Here is a 12,822-nt window from a genome sequence, read left to right on the forward strand (position 1 = left end):
ATTCTTAAAATGGGTCCACCATCTTCCAGCTGCATTACCTAGGGAAGTCTTTTCCTCTCTTGGAGCCTCAGTTTCCTCATTTATAAAATGGGGATAACTGGTTGGATTGTGATTTCCACAGGCTTTACACATGATAGCACATGTTAAGTATGTAGCACAACAAAACAGAGGAGGCCTGAAGCCACGCCAGCTTTCTTTTCCCGGTTGCCAGCTGCCCGTATCAGACCTGAGCTCCAGCCAGTGGCCCGCCTCTTTGCGTCATTAGCGCCATGGCTCTCAGCAATGCTGATGTGCAGAAGCAGATTAAGCACACAATGGCTTTTATTGAAAAAGAAGCCAATGAGGAAGCAGAAGAAATAGACGTGAAGGCAGAGGAAGAGTTCAACATTGAGAAGGGTTGTCTTGTGCAAACCCAAAGACTGAAGACTATGGAATACTATGAGAAGAAAGAAAAGCAGATTGAGCAACAGAAGAAAATTCAGGTGTCCAATTTGGTAAATCAAGTGAGGCTCGAAGTCCTCAGAGCGAGAGATGGATGATCTTATCACAGACCTACTAAATGAAGCAAAACATAGACTTAGCCAAAGGGTAAAAGATACAACCAGGTACCAAGTACTGCTGGATGGAATGGTCCTCCAGGGTTTGTACCAGTTATTGGAGCCCAGAATGATTGTTCGTTGCAGGAAATAAGATTTCCCTCTGGTGAAGCCTGCAGTGCAAATATCTATGTACAAAATCGACACGGAAAGAGATGTTGATGTCCAGATTGATCAGAAGGCCTACCTGCCTGAGGAAGTAGCTGGTGAGGTTGAGATTTATAATGGGGATCGCAAAATCAAGGTTTCCAATACTCTCAAAAGCTGGCTGGGCCTCATAGCCCAGTAGATGATGCCAGAAGCGCGGGGAGCCTTGTTTGGTGCAACCGCCAACAGGAAGTTTTTGGACTATGCCTGCAGGAGGTGGTGTCCACCAACTGCTGTGACGTGGACACTTCTGACATTTGAAGAAACAAGATGACCTGTATAGCTTCCTCCTTGCTGTTCTCATATTCTGTATTTATCAGTGGATACCCTTTTTAAGCTAACGCCCCTGGCTGATTGGTAGCAATGGGAGAGCTTTGCTTAATATGATCAGGAAACCTTCCTCTAGCTTATCTGACAGTAATACAACTTCCCGCTGGTTCTGCAGCACGAAGGTGAGGGGTCAAATGGTGGGTGCATGAATGTCCTCGAGTCTCCTGCTGTCCACTGGTCCAGCGTCCAGCCTACAGAGGGGCGGTGTGTGGTGGCCTCTAGAGTCAGGTCACTGCTCTTTGGACTTCAAGTGCATGTGGGGCTGCATTCCTTCCAGCAGTAGCAGCTTCGCTGTTAGCTGTTTGGGCCTAGAAGTGTTTGTCTGTAATATGATTTAAGATCTAAGCCATGAATATGCTCTATTTATTAAAACGAAATGCATATGTGGAAAAAAAAGTATGTAACACAGATACTGTCACATAGTGGATAATCAGTAAATGTTATTTCTCTTCCTTTCCAGTTGCTCTGTTACCTGGTGCAGAGCCTTACCAGTGTACTAGCCAGCATCTTCTCTTGAGTTACTGTAGTATATTATGTTTTATTACACTTATATACAATGCCATGTGTTGTTCACATGTTGAAGTCCTAACTGCTGGTATCTCAGAGCGTGACTATATTTGGAGACAGGGCCTTTGAAGAGGTAGTTAAGTTAAAATGAGGTCTTTAGGGTGGGCCTTAATCCAGTCTGACTGGTGTCTCTGTAAGACAGGGACATTTGGATACATGGAGAGACACCAAGGATGCATGTGCACAGAAGAAAGACACTGTAAGGAAACAGTGAGATGGTGGCCACCCACAAGCCAAGGAGAGAGGCCTCAAGAAAAACCCCAACCTGATGACCCCTTGATCTTGGACCAGCCTCCAGAACTGTGAGAAAATAAATTTCTATTGTTTAAGCCATGCAATTTGTGATATTTTATTATGGCAGCCCTAGCAGAGTAATATACCTTCCATCTTTAAATAGAAGCTAAGCTGCTTGAGGGAAAAACTGCATTGCACTCATTTGTAATCAGAGGAGATAATCAACAATTTCTTAATGAATACTATGATTTTTGTTAAGGATAGATTTTTATTAAGGGTGTAATTTTTATTTGTTTTATATGTCTTTGATGTCTCCCATGGAGGCCCAGATATTGAGGTTACTGACAAGTATAACGTGATGATGAGGATTATATACCATCTTTTTTTTTTCTCTTGCAAATAACGACGAGAATTGTCCCTTTTATGAAGTCATAGGCATAAATGCAATTAAAGCTGAAAAGATTATTCCTGGTTGCCTGTCTAGACATAGGAAGAGAGAATTAAATCTTCAAATATAATTTCTGAAATTAGGATTAATGACCAGTAGTACATGATTCCCTCATATGCTTATGACCTCATGTTGTTTGAGACGAAATGTGAGAGCTTCTCACTACCTTTGTATTAATTAATATGACTGAGTTATGGTAAATATAGTTAGGATATAACATTAACTTGTCTGTGTTGGAAGTTTGCCTTGTATTTTGCAGAGGATCAAAAACAGGTAATCATAAAAGAGAAAGTCAAAGGGTTTTTTTACTGAGTTTAAAAAATTACATTTGGGCTTCGCTGGTGGCACAGTGGTTGAGAGTCCGCCTGCCGATGCAGGGGACACGGGTTCGTGCCCCGGGCCGGGAAGATCCCACATGCCACGGAGCGGCTGGGCCTGTGAGCCATGGCTGCTGAGCCTGTGCGTCGGAGCCTGTGCTCCACAATGGGAGAGGCCACAACAGTGAGATGCCTGTGTACCACAAAAAAAAAAAAAAAATTACATTTGATTCTCATTTTCTGGGTATGGAAAATATGGGAGAAAATGAATTATCTTAATTACTTTATGGAAGGGACATCAAGAGATGAAAAAATTCTGCAGGGTTTTCAATGTTTTCTAAGTCTGAGAGCTCAAAGGAGAATTTAGTGATAAATGAGAAATCCTCTGAACAGTAAGATAGCAAGTTTATTACTGAGAAAAATGCAGAAAATAGTTTTTAAGGAAATGGAGGGGGTTACTTGTTACATGGTCTTTGTTCCCTTAGCACATACATGTGTACACACATGCATACACAGAAGGAATAGTTTTCTAATGTCTTGTCATTATCATAATCTGCTGAATAATCTTTGGATGTTAATTAAAACCTCTGGCCCTCATTCACACATCTTCAGGTAAAAGGCATTAGAATACATAATCTAGAAAAACTCTAACATAGGTTTCAATTCTAGCATTCTATGATTCTTTTGTATCTGGAGGTATGGGAAAAAAGGGAGGGGATGAAAGTGATGTCACTTAAGGGGGCTACTGTTTATACTGGTTCTACTAGTCTCCTAAAGACAGTCTCTGCCACGCATCATTGACTGGCTTTTGAGGTCAAACACCAAGCCTTATGCTTCAAGATGACAGGGTGCTATTCACTGCTGAATCTCGAGAACTAGAAGAATACCTGCAACATAGAAGACAGTCAAAATACTTGTTGGAAGAAGGATTAATGTTTCCAATGCCATTTTGAATCTGTGTGATCTATTATAGGGTTAACATGCCATATTTTTCAGGGTCATGTTGATGTATGTCTACTCAATTATTAAGACATACGATTAGAGGACTAGAGAATTAGAGAAACGTAATCACATGTCGCTGCTAAACTAGACAAAATGATCTGAAACAGTAGCAAAATTTTAAAGAATGTTTTGTTGTTTTCTTCTCACATAGAAAACCAATAAACTTTGTTTTATCCTTCTTTTCCATCCCTTCCTTTTTTGTTTTTTGTTCTTATTTATTTTTTTATCATAATATACCGTTATTAGGAGCAAGATGTATTTTCTGAATGTAAACTCCAGAATAAGTTTACCTGAGGGCAGGGGCACTGTCTGCCTTTTTTTCGTGGACCTAGCAATGCAGACTCGCAACAGTATTTATTTATTTATTTATATTTTATTAGGACGGGGCTGCAGAAAGAACCCGGGGGCAGATCCACTACCTGTGAGCGTGGAGCTCATGGTGGGCTGTGAGCTGAGGCAGTGAGAGTGTGAGGTGCGGGGAGGGCACTGAGGTGGGGCTGGGGTCATGGTCAGGGTGGAAGCTGTGGGTCAGAGAGATGTGACTAAGCAGTGTCCCTTTGAAGGCCTGAATGAAGCTGCAGGGAGGAGTCCTGTCCTGGAGTGGCATCTCTCCTGGCCTCTACCACCTCCTGGCTCTGTGATCTTGAGCAAGTTTCATGGCCTCAGTTCCTTTACCTTGGCCTCAACTGGGGATCTTTAAAAATGCTGATGCCTGGGCCCCACCCAGAGGGTCTAATGTAACTGCCAGGGGATGTGCATGGGCATTGAGAACCCTGAAAGGTCCCCAGAGGGTGCTACTGTGCAGCCAGGGCTGGGCACAAAAGTATTTGTTAAATGAATGAATAAATGTTGAAATTCATAACCATAGTAAATGGTTACAGAAGTCAGGATATTTAGCTCAGTATTCATTAGTAGTGGGGAAAGGTAGCCTGGCAAGAAGGGAGGGAGGCATGCATGTATGTGTACATATATGTATGTATTTATATTTATAAAACATCAAGAGAAATACACTGATACTTCTGTTTTGACAAAACAAAAGCTCTGTATGTCTGATAATTTTCTTGGTCAAGTTCAAGGGAAGATTCTTATGAGTGAGAAAAGACAAAATTAAAAATGTTGAAACTTGTAGCCATTCTTTTGAAAAGGCTTTTTGATTTAAAAAGAGAGAATATTCTAAATATTAGCCATATGGCAAGAAAGAATGAAAGACAACAAAATTGTCTTGTAGTATGGTTTGCTTCAGACACTAGTCTTCTAGCAGGTAGCTTGGCATTGTCCTTCTCTCCTAGTTCATTATCGCCACATTTCTCTGGATGTCTGAGTTTGGTGCACACTTTCTGTGACTTAGGAGCCTGATGTTGCTGAAAAGCGATGTAAGAACAATCATCAGAATGGGAATCAGCCCAGCATTCTGTCTCAGTAGGAATAAAGAGGAAATCAGCTGCCTAATGAAGCTCCTTCTCTGCCCCCTGCCCTTGTGAAAAATAGCAGCTACAGTATTTCATTATGACTCTGTGTGCTTTGCTTCTCACCCTTCCTTGGTCTGAGAATCAAAGGCCATTTCTGTCATATCTCACCCTTGGAGTTCTCATCGTCACTCATGCCTTCAACTATCACCTCTATGCAGATATCTCCCTAAATCTGTATTGCAAGTCCCATCTCCCTCAACCCTTGCTACAATCCTGTCTCTCAATGAAGCAAGTTTTATTTCTTAATTTTGCCTATTTTGACCTTATAGTTCCATGTTTTAAGAGAGTCAGAATCACAAACAATATTTTATTCTGCTTTTTCCTCAAAGAGCAAATCCTTAAACCTTATGGACTGGACTTTTATATTTTACCTCTTAACAGATACACGGCAGGGACTGAGACACTTTTAGGAGTAGGGAATGTCAGAGCCATTTGCTGGCTTCCTTTTTTACTTCCTGAATAAAAGCACTGAGTAAGTGTGACATGTATATCACTTTAATGTTGAGACTGCAGAGTAAAATTTAAGAGATTTATTCTCTCCTCGAATTTGACTCTGAAAATAACTTGTACTAACATCAGGAACTTTGCATCCTCATCTTTGTAATTGCATGGTTCCCCCAGTCAGATTTAAGACATAGAAGTGATTGCAATAGAAAAAAAATATTTAAAGAATGCAAAACAGTAGCTCTGTATTAATACATTTAAAGTTTATATTCAAAGAGCATGTTTTTGATTAAGTATGTCCAGGCACTATTTATATATCTCAGAAAATCTTAAAAATTTATATATGTCTCTGAAATTCTTAAGTTTTATAAACTACAACTTAGTCATTCTAGTCTTATATCAACACTTACTGAGATATCTCCATGACTTACCCAAATCCCAGATTTGAAATAAAATTTCATCTATCCATCTATGATATATAAATTTAAAATGATGCACGATCCATGGTGCCGGAACTTTACTCCTGCAGGGAATATCTTTTTCCTGAACAGGACTTTCTCATTTACAGGGTGCTTATCTCCACCACACCTTTTAATCCTCCATTAGCCTCATACTAATACTGACAAGCGAGGGCCATGAATTTGTCATTCTAGCCTTAAATATTCTAGAAGTGCATTTCCTCTCCTATAGCCATATAAAGGAGATCATCTCCATCACCATCTCTGTACCATAAGCATTCAGATTCTGGATTTGCCTTTGTCTAATTGTATGGTTCGTTTCTCCTTCACTATGGTTGATCACATATTCTATTTCTTTATACAATATGTCACTCTGGCATCTCTCCATGAAGTATTTGCATTGCATCTATATAGCATGAGTACCTCTTGCCATGTAGTTTGACCCTTATAACCACCAGAAACTTATAAAACTTGCCTATGGTTTAGCTTACAGACTTTACCCATCAAATATATATTTTTAAAGTCTTACATTTTGAAACAAAAATCATTAAAATGTATTAAAATTGATTTTAGAATAGTTTCATGAAGATGTTTGACAAGAGTGTTTGGCAGTCTATCCAGTGAGAGACCAAAGTGAAGACTTCCTCTACATTGCTTTCTTTAGAACCTTAGATTTTCTCTCTTGTGCTATATTTAGATGTGTGGCATGTTTAATTTTCTGCTCCTGTGCCTCACTGTGCTTCTGGTGCTTATTGTAATCCAGCTAGTGTGTCAGGCCAAAGTGTGAAGAAAACTTTAAGTTCTTACCTGAGTAAGCCAACTTACAGCAGCATGAAGACCTCCTGTGCTGGGTCCCACTCATCCTTCTTTTCACTCATGCATTTCTGACATTGCAAACGGAAGTCAACAAATTTTTTTCTCAATAAAGTAGTTCTAAAAACTTAAAGTGTTTTGCTAATTCATCAAGAATTGAGATGGTAGTGACATAACCAGATTAATCAGATGGTAACAACTGACAGTTAACTTTAAATATATTCAAGGCAGGCCAATTCTGTTCAACTCATTTCAAACACATCTTTTGAACACCTATATAGCCAAATACTGTATTAGGTTCTGAGTACACAGGGATAAATGAAGTATACTCACTGTGTACATTCTAACAATGAGAGTAAGCATACAAACAAAATAAATTGCAATGTTTTTCAGTAAGTAGAATAATGAAATTATACACACAATGCTGAAGTAACCAGAGTATGACATAATTAATTTTGAGGTCAGGGGAGCTATGGTGAAGTGATTCTCTACAGTACTTCCTGGAAGGAGTGATACACAAACAGGATTTTGAAAGATGCCCAAGATGTCAGGGTGGGGTCAAGTTTAGACAGAGGGAAGACAACTGGGTATCCTAGTCTAATCCCTATGACCTCGGATAAGCTCTTATGCGTACAATAATGATCTTGCCTGTTTTCACACAAACACTTTTTCACTTTAGCTATTTTTTAAAAGATGAATATTTTCCTACAATTATTTTAAAAACAAATTCATAAACCAAAAGACAGATGGCTTTGACTTGGGATGCTGTACTGTAATATGAACAGTATCCTCTGGATCTGTGAAATGTGGTAAGCCTGGTTTTAACCATCATTTAAGAAGACAGCAAGGAAATCAGTGGGAAATAGTAAAAATACAAAATGAGTATGAATCAAGAGGTTAATTTCCCATTCTGGCACCAAGAAGCTTTTGATTTTGGTTATATTATTCATCCTCTGAGGGTTTAAAATTTCTCATGTGTAAACTGGGGGGGGGGGGGTTGTTATCTAGGATATCTCTGTGGTCTCCTCTGCCTTTTAAAGCATTCTCTGATTCTACAGGATGGTCAGGACAGTGAAAATAACCCAACAGATGCAGGAGTGGAGGAGTGAGCACAGCCTTTGCAGCCAGCAAATCTCAGATTGAACCCTGGCTGAACTTCATCAGGTTGAGGGATCTAGGGAGCATGGGCATCACTTCATTAGTAATTCTCATTTGCAGAACACCTATTTTATAACACTGTGAAGATTAATACAATAACATGATCAGCATACCTGCAGAGTTCCTGGCACATAGTAGGTACTTAAATGTTAATTTCTATTTCCATCTTTTTTTGTTCTGATTAGTAGAAGCAAGTCAATCTCTTCTATAGGGAGCCTCAAATATTCAGGTGTTAAAGACCAATTATTCTCAGACTCATATACTGTCTTGTCCATACTATGGCCAAGACATGGTAGGATCAAGTGAAGCAGAGAAATGTATTAAGGCATCACATAGCCAGGATATTTGATATTTGATAACAGTGTTTTTTAAAAAGAGAAAGTCCTTTAACAAACTCTTGCCCTAGTGACCTCGCTGCTTTTCAATCTCTCCTGACCTTTCAGTTGTGCCTGATTATTAACACTGATACCATGCAACCTGACTAGTCAGCACATTTGCTGATAAAGGAGTATGTCTTACATAATAATTCTCTTGCATTTCACTTCACAGCCAAGATTTATTAACCAGGGTTTTGTTGGTAGGAGTCTTCATATGAAAACTTGGATGCTTTTATAAGGACATACTGTACTACATTTGCAGAAAGAAAGTTTCATAAATTATTATAAGAGGTAGTATAGGTCAGTTGGCTCCAAAATAAGCTGAATGCAGAGTCTCTAAGATCTAAGGTGGATGTCATTCCACCTCTGTTCTTCCTGGGGATGTTCTGTTTTTGTTTCATTCTCTTTGTCCATCAGTTCAAGGCCTAGTTTCACAGAAGCTTAAATCCTCTGTTTTTTGGACGATTTGAAGAAGGGCACCTCTGGCTGGAATGGGGAAGATCCTTCCATTTCTTGTCAAATACTATGATAACATATGATAACATGTTTCTAACAACCCCTTAGTAAATGTTGCTTTACTAAGGGGTTGTTAGAAACAATGACATAGCTGTCTGCTTGGTATCCTGGGAAGATCAGGGTCTTTCAGATCAGACAGATACAGGTTCAAAGATCAGCCCATCACTTAATAACTGAGACTTTCAGTGATAAGCTTATTTTCTCTGAGACTCAGTTTCCCCAGATGAGGCTAATTATAGCTTTCACATGGGATATTGTGAGGATAAATTGAGACAGTAAATGTAAAGTTCTAAGCAATATCTCTTGCATAAAGATATAGTGCTCATTAAATGGAGGCATCATAAAAATAAAACTTGAGTGCAAAGTGACAAATAAAAAGTGTTGGTCACTTCAGTGATGGTTCCAGTTCCCAAGCAAATGACTATCACATACATCCTATAAGAATAAAGTCTTTTTTCCAAACAGGTGGTATTTCAACTCTCACTCTCTTGTTTGAATAAACAGCAGCAAATAAGTAACCCCAAACTAGACTTTTTAAAAAAGAGAATCTATGAGAGAATTTTTTTTTCAGTAGAACAGAATTTGGCAAAAGTTTTCTGGTCGCCATCTGAAAAGTAACTACTGTGAGAAGGCAGGCAGATTTATAGGACATAAGTAACAATCTTTCAGCACAGTAATAGTATGTTGCGAGCAAACATAAGAGAAGCCACTATAAAAATTGAAAAGGATGTTACTTTTCACATCTAGGGTATGTTTTCAGGGGAACATGTTGGTATGTGTGGCCAGCATGAATATCTGTGATTATATGAATATGCTGTGATTACCTGACTGATAGTGAGCTTGCTAATGTGACTGACTGGGGTGGGGAGTGCTGGTTTGGAAAGGCAGGGATACATTGCCTTCACTGAGACAATAGGTTTTTGACCTGCTGTACATTTCCCACAAAGTCAAATAACTGGTGATGTTGGTCTTTGGAAAAACAGCCAGTGACTTTCTATGCTAATAATCTCAATCCCAAACCTACAAAATTCTTATACACACTCCTTAGAATGGTAGTTAAAGGCATTCCGTGAAAAAATAAGAAAGGGCTTCCATTGTCAAATAAATTTGGAAATGCTGAGTATTGTGTCCCCATCGTGGATCAACACAGTATAATATAATAGCATATGAAAAACTCTGAGAAGTCCTACAGTGAAAAAAGCTAATTAATTAGGGAATGGTCCAATCGTTACCTCACTTTAAACTGATGTCCTTTATCAAGAAAACTTTATATAAACGTCCTCTTGAGTAAGTGATCTGGAAAACATGTTTTGGGAAATCCTGTCATTGGTACTCAGGGAAAAAAATTATATATGTGGTAATATGAAGGAGTGAGTTGCTTCGGGGAGATGGACATTTATAATTCCTCATCTTCTGAAACGTACTCCTTGTGCTTTCTCTGTAAAGATATTTTAGAGTCATCTGTGAAGAATCTATTGTAATCTTTTTGTTCTGGCTTATGACTAATTTTCTTGTACAGGGATACCTTGAAGACATTGTGGGTTGAGTTCCAGACTGCCACAATAAAGCAAATATCGCCATAAAGCGAGTCACATGAATCCTGTGGTTTCCCAGTACACATATAAGTTATGTTTACACTATGCTGTAGTCTCTTCAAAGTGTGAAATAGCTTTTGTCTAAAAAATCAATGTACATACTTTCATTAAGAAATACTTTACTGCTAAACAATGTTAACTATCACCTGAGGCTTCAGCGAGTCATATGCTTTTTGCTGGAGGAGGGTCTTTTCTCAGTGTTGATGGCTGATGCTGACTGATCAGGGTGGTGGTAGCTGAAGGCTGGGTGACGTGGCAACTTCTTAACATAAGACGACAGTGAAGTTTGCCACATCGACTGACTCTTCCTTTCACAAATGATTTCTCTGTAGCGTGCAGTTAATTAATAGCATATTAATTAATAGCATTTGATAGCATTTTACCCACAGTAGAACTTCTTTTAAAATAGAAGCCATACAGAGTGAAGTAATTCAGAAGGAGAAAAACTAATATCATATATTAACGCATATATGTGGAATCTAGAAAAATGGTACAGATGAACCGGTTTGTAAGGCAGAAATAGAGGAACAGATGTAGAGAACAAATGTATGGACACCAAGGGGGGACAGGGGGTGGGTGGGATGAATTGGGAGATTGGGATTGACATATATACACTAATATGTATAAAATAGATTAACTAATGAGAACCTGCTGTATAACACAGGGAACTCCACTTTGCTGTACAGTAGAAACTAACACAACATCGTAAAACAACTATACCCCCCCCAAAAAAAGAAGCCAATCCTCTCAAACCCTGCTGCTGCTTTATCAACAAAGTTTACGTAATATTAGAAATCTTCCGTTATTATTTCAACCATCTATATGGCACCTTCGCCACGAATACATTCTATCTCAAGAAACCACTTTCTTTGTTCATCCATAAGAAGCGACTCCTTATGAGATTGCAACAGTTCAGTCACATCTTCAGGCTCCACTTCGAATTCTGATTCTCTTGCTCTTTCCACCACATCTGCCTTTGTCAATGAGCAGTAATATTTTGAAAGGAATCTTCTTTTTCTGAGCAATAGTTCTCAACAGTGGGTTGAAAATATTCAGCAAACCATGCTGTAAACAGATGTGCAGTCACCAGACTTTGTTGTTCCATTTAGGGAGCACAGGCAGAGTAGATTTAGTAGATGAATTCTTAAGGGCCCTAGGATTTTCAGAATGGTAAGTGAGCATGGGCTTCAACTTAACGTTGCCAGCTACATTAGCCCCTAACAAGAAAGTCGGGCTGTCTTTTGAAGCCTTGAAGCCAGACATTGACTTTTCCTCTTTAGGTATGAGAGTCTTAGAAGGCATCTTCTTTCAATTGAAGACTGTTTTGTCTACATTGAAAATCTGTTGTTTAGTGGAGCCACCCTCATTAATGATCTTAGTTAGATCTTCTGGGTAACTTGCTGCAGCTTCTGCATCAACACTTGCTGCTTCACCTTGCACTTTCATGTTCTGGAAATGGCTTCTTTCCTTAAACCTCATGACCCAACATCTGCTCATTTCATATTTTCTTCTGCAGCTTCCTCACCTCTCTCAACCTTCAGAGAATTGAAATGAGTTAGGGCCTTGCTCTGGATTAGGCTTGGGTTTAAGGGAATGTTGTGGCTGGTTTGACCTTCTAGCTAGACCACTAAAACTATCTCCCTATCAGCAGTAATACTGTTTCACTTTCATACCATTTATGTGTTTACTGGAGTAGCACTTTTCATTTCTTTAAAGAACTTCTCCTTTGCATTCATAACTTGGGTAGCTCTTTGGGGCAAGAGGCCTAGCTTTTGGCCTTTGTCAGCTTTTGACGTGCCTCCCTCACTAATCTTAATCATTTCTAGCTTTGGATTTAAAATGAGAGGCGTGTGACTTCCTTTCACTTAGAGGTCATTGTATGCTGATTAATTGGCCTAATTTCAACATTGCTGTGGCTCAGGGAATAGAAAGGCCCAAGGAGAGGAAGAGAGACAGGGAACAGCCAGTCAGTGGAGCAGTCAGAACACACAGTATTTTTTTTTTTTAATCTTTATTGCAGTATAATTGCTTTACAATGGTGTGTTAGTTTCTGCTTTATAACAAAGTGAATCAGTTATACATATACATATGTTCCCATATCTCTTCCCTCTTGCATCTCCCTCTCTCCCACCCTCCCTATCCCACCCCTCTAGGTGGTCACAAACCACCGAGCTGATCTCCCTGTGCTATGCAGCTGCTTCCCACTAGCTATTTTACGTTTGGTAGTGTATATATGTCCATGCCACTCTGTCACTTTGTCCTAGCTTACCCTTCCCCCTCCCCATATCCTCAAGTCCATTCTCTAGTAGGTCTGTGTCTTTATTCCTGTCTTACCCCTAGGTTCTTCATGA

The 12,822-nt window shown here is 39.3% G+C and overlaps 1 pseudogene; it reads left to right on the forward strand.

The window, feature by feature from the left end:
• Positions 1 to 269: 269 nt before the first annotated feature.
• Positions 270 to 877, forward strand: LOC116755942 (annotated as a pseudogene).
• Positions 878 to 12,822: the final 11,945 nt, after the last annotated feature.

Source organism: Phocoena sinus, chromosome 6 (genome assembly GCF_008692025.1).
Source record: "Phocoena sinus isolate mPhoSin1 chromosome 6, mPhoSin1.pri, whole genome shotgun sequence".
NCBI classification, from domain to species: Eukaryota; Metazoa; Chordata; class Mammalia; order Artiodactyla; family Phocoenidae; genus Phocoena; species Phocoena sinus.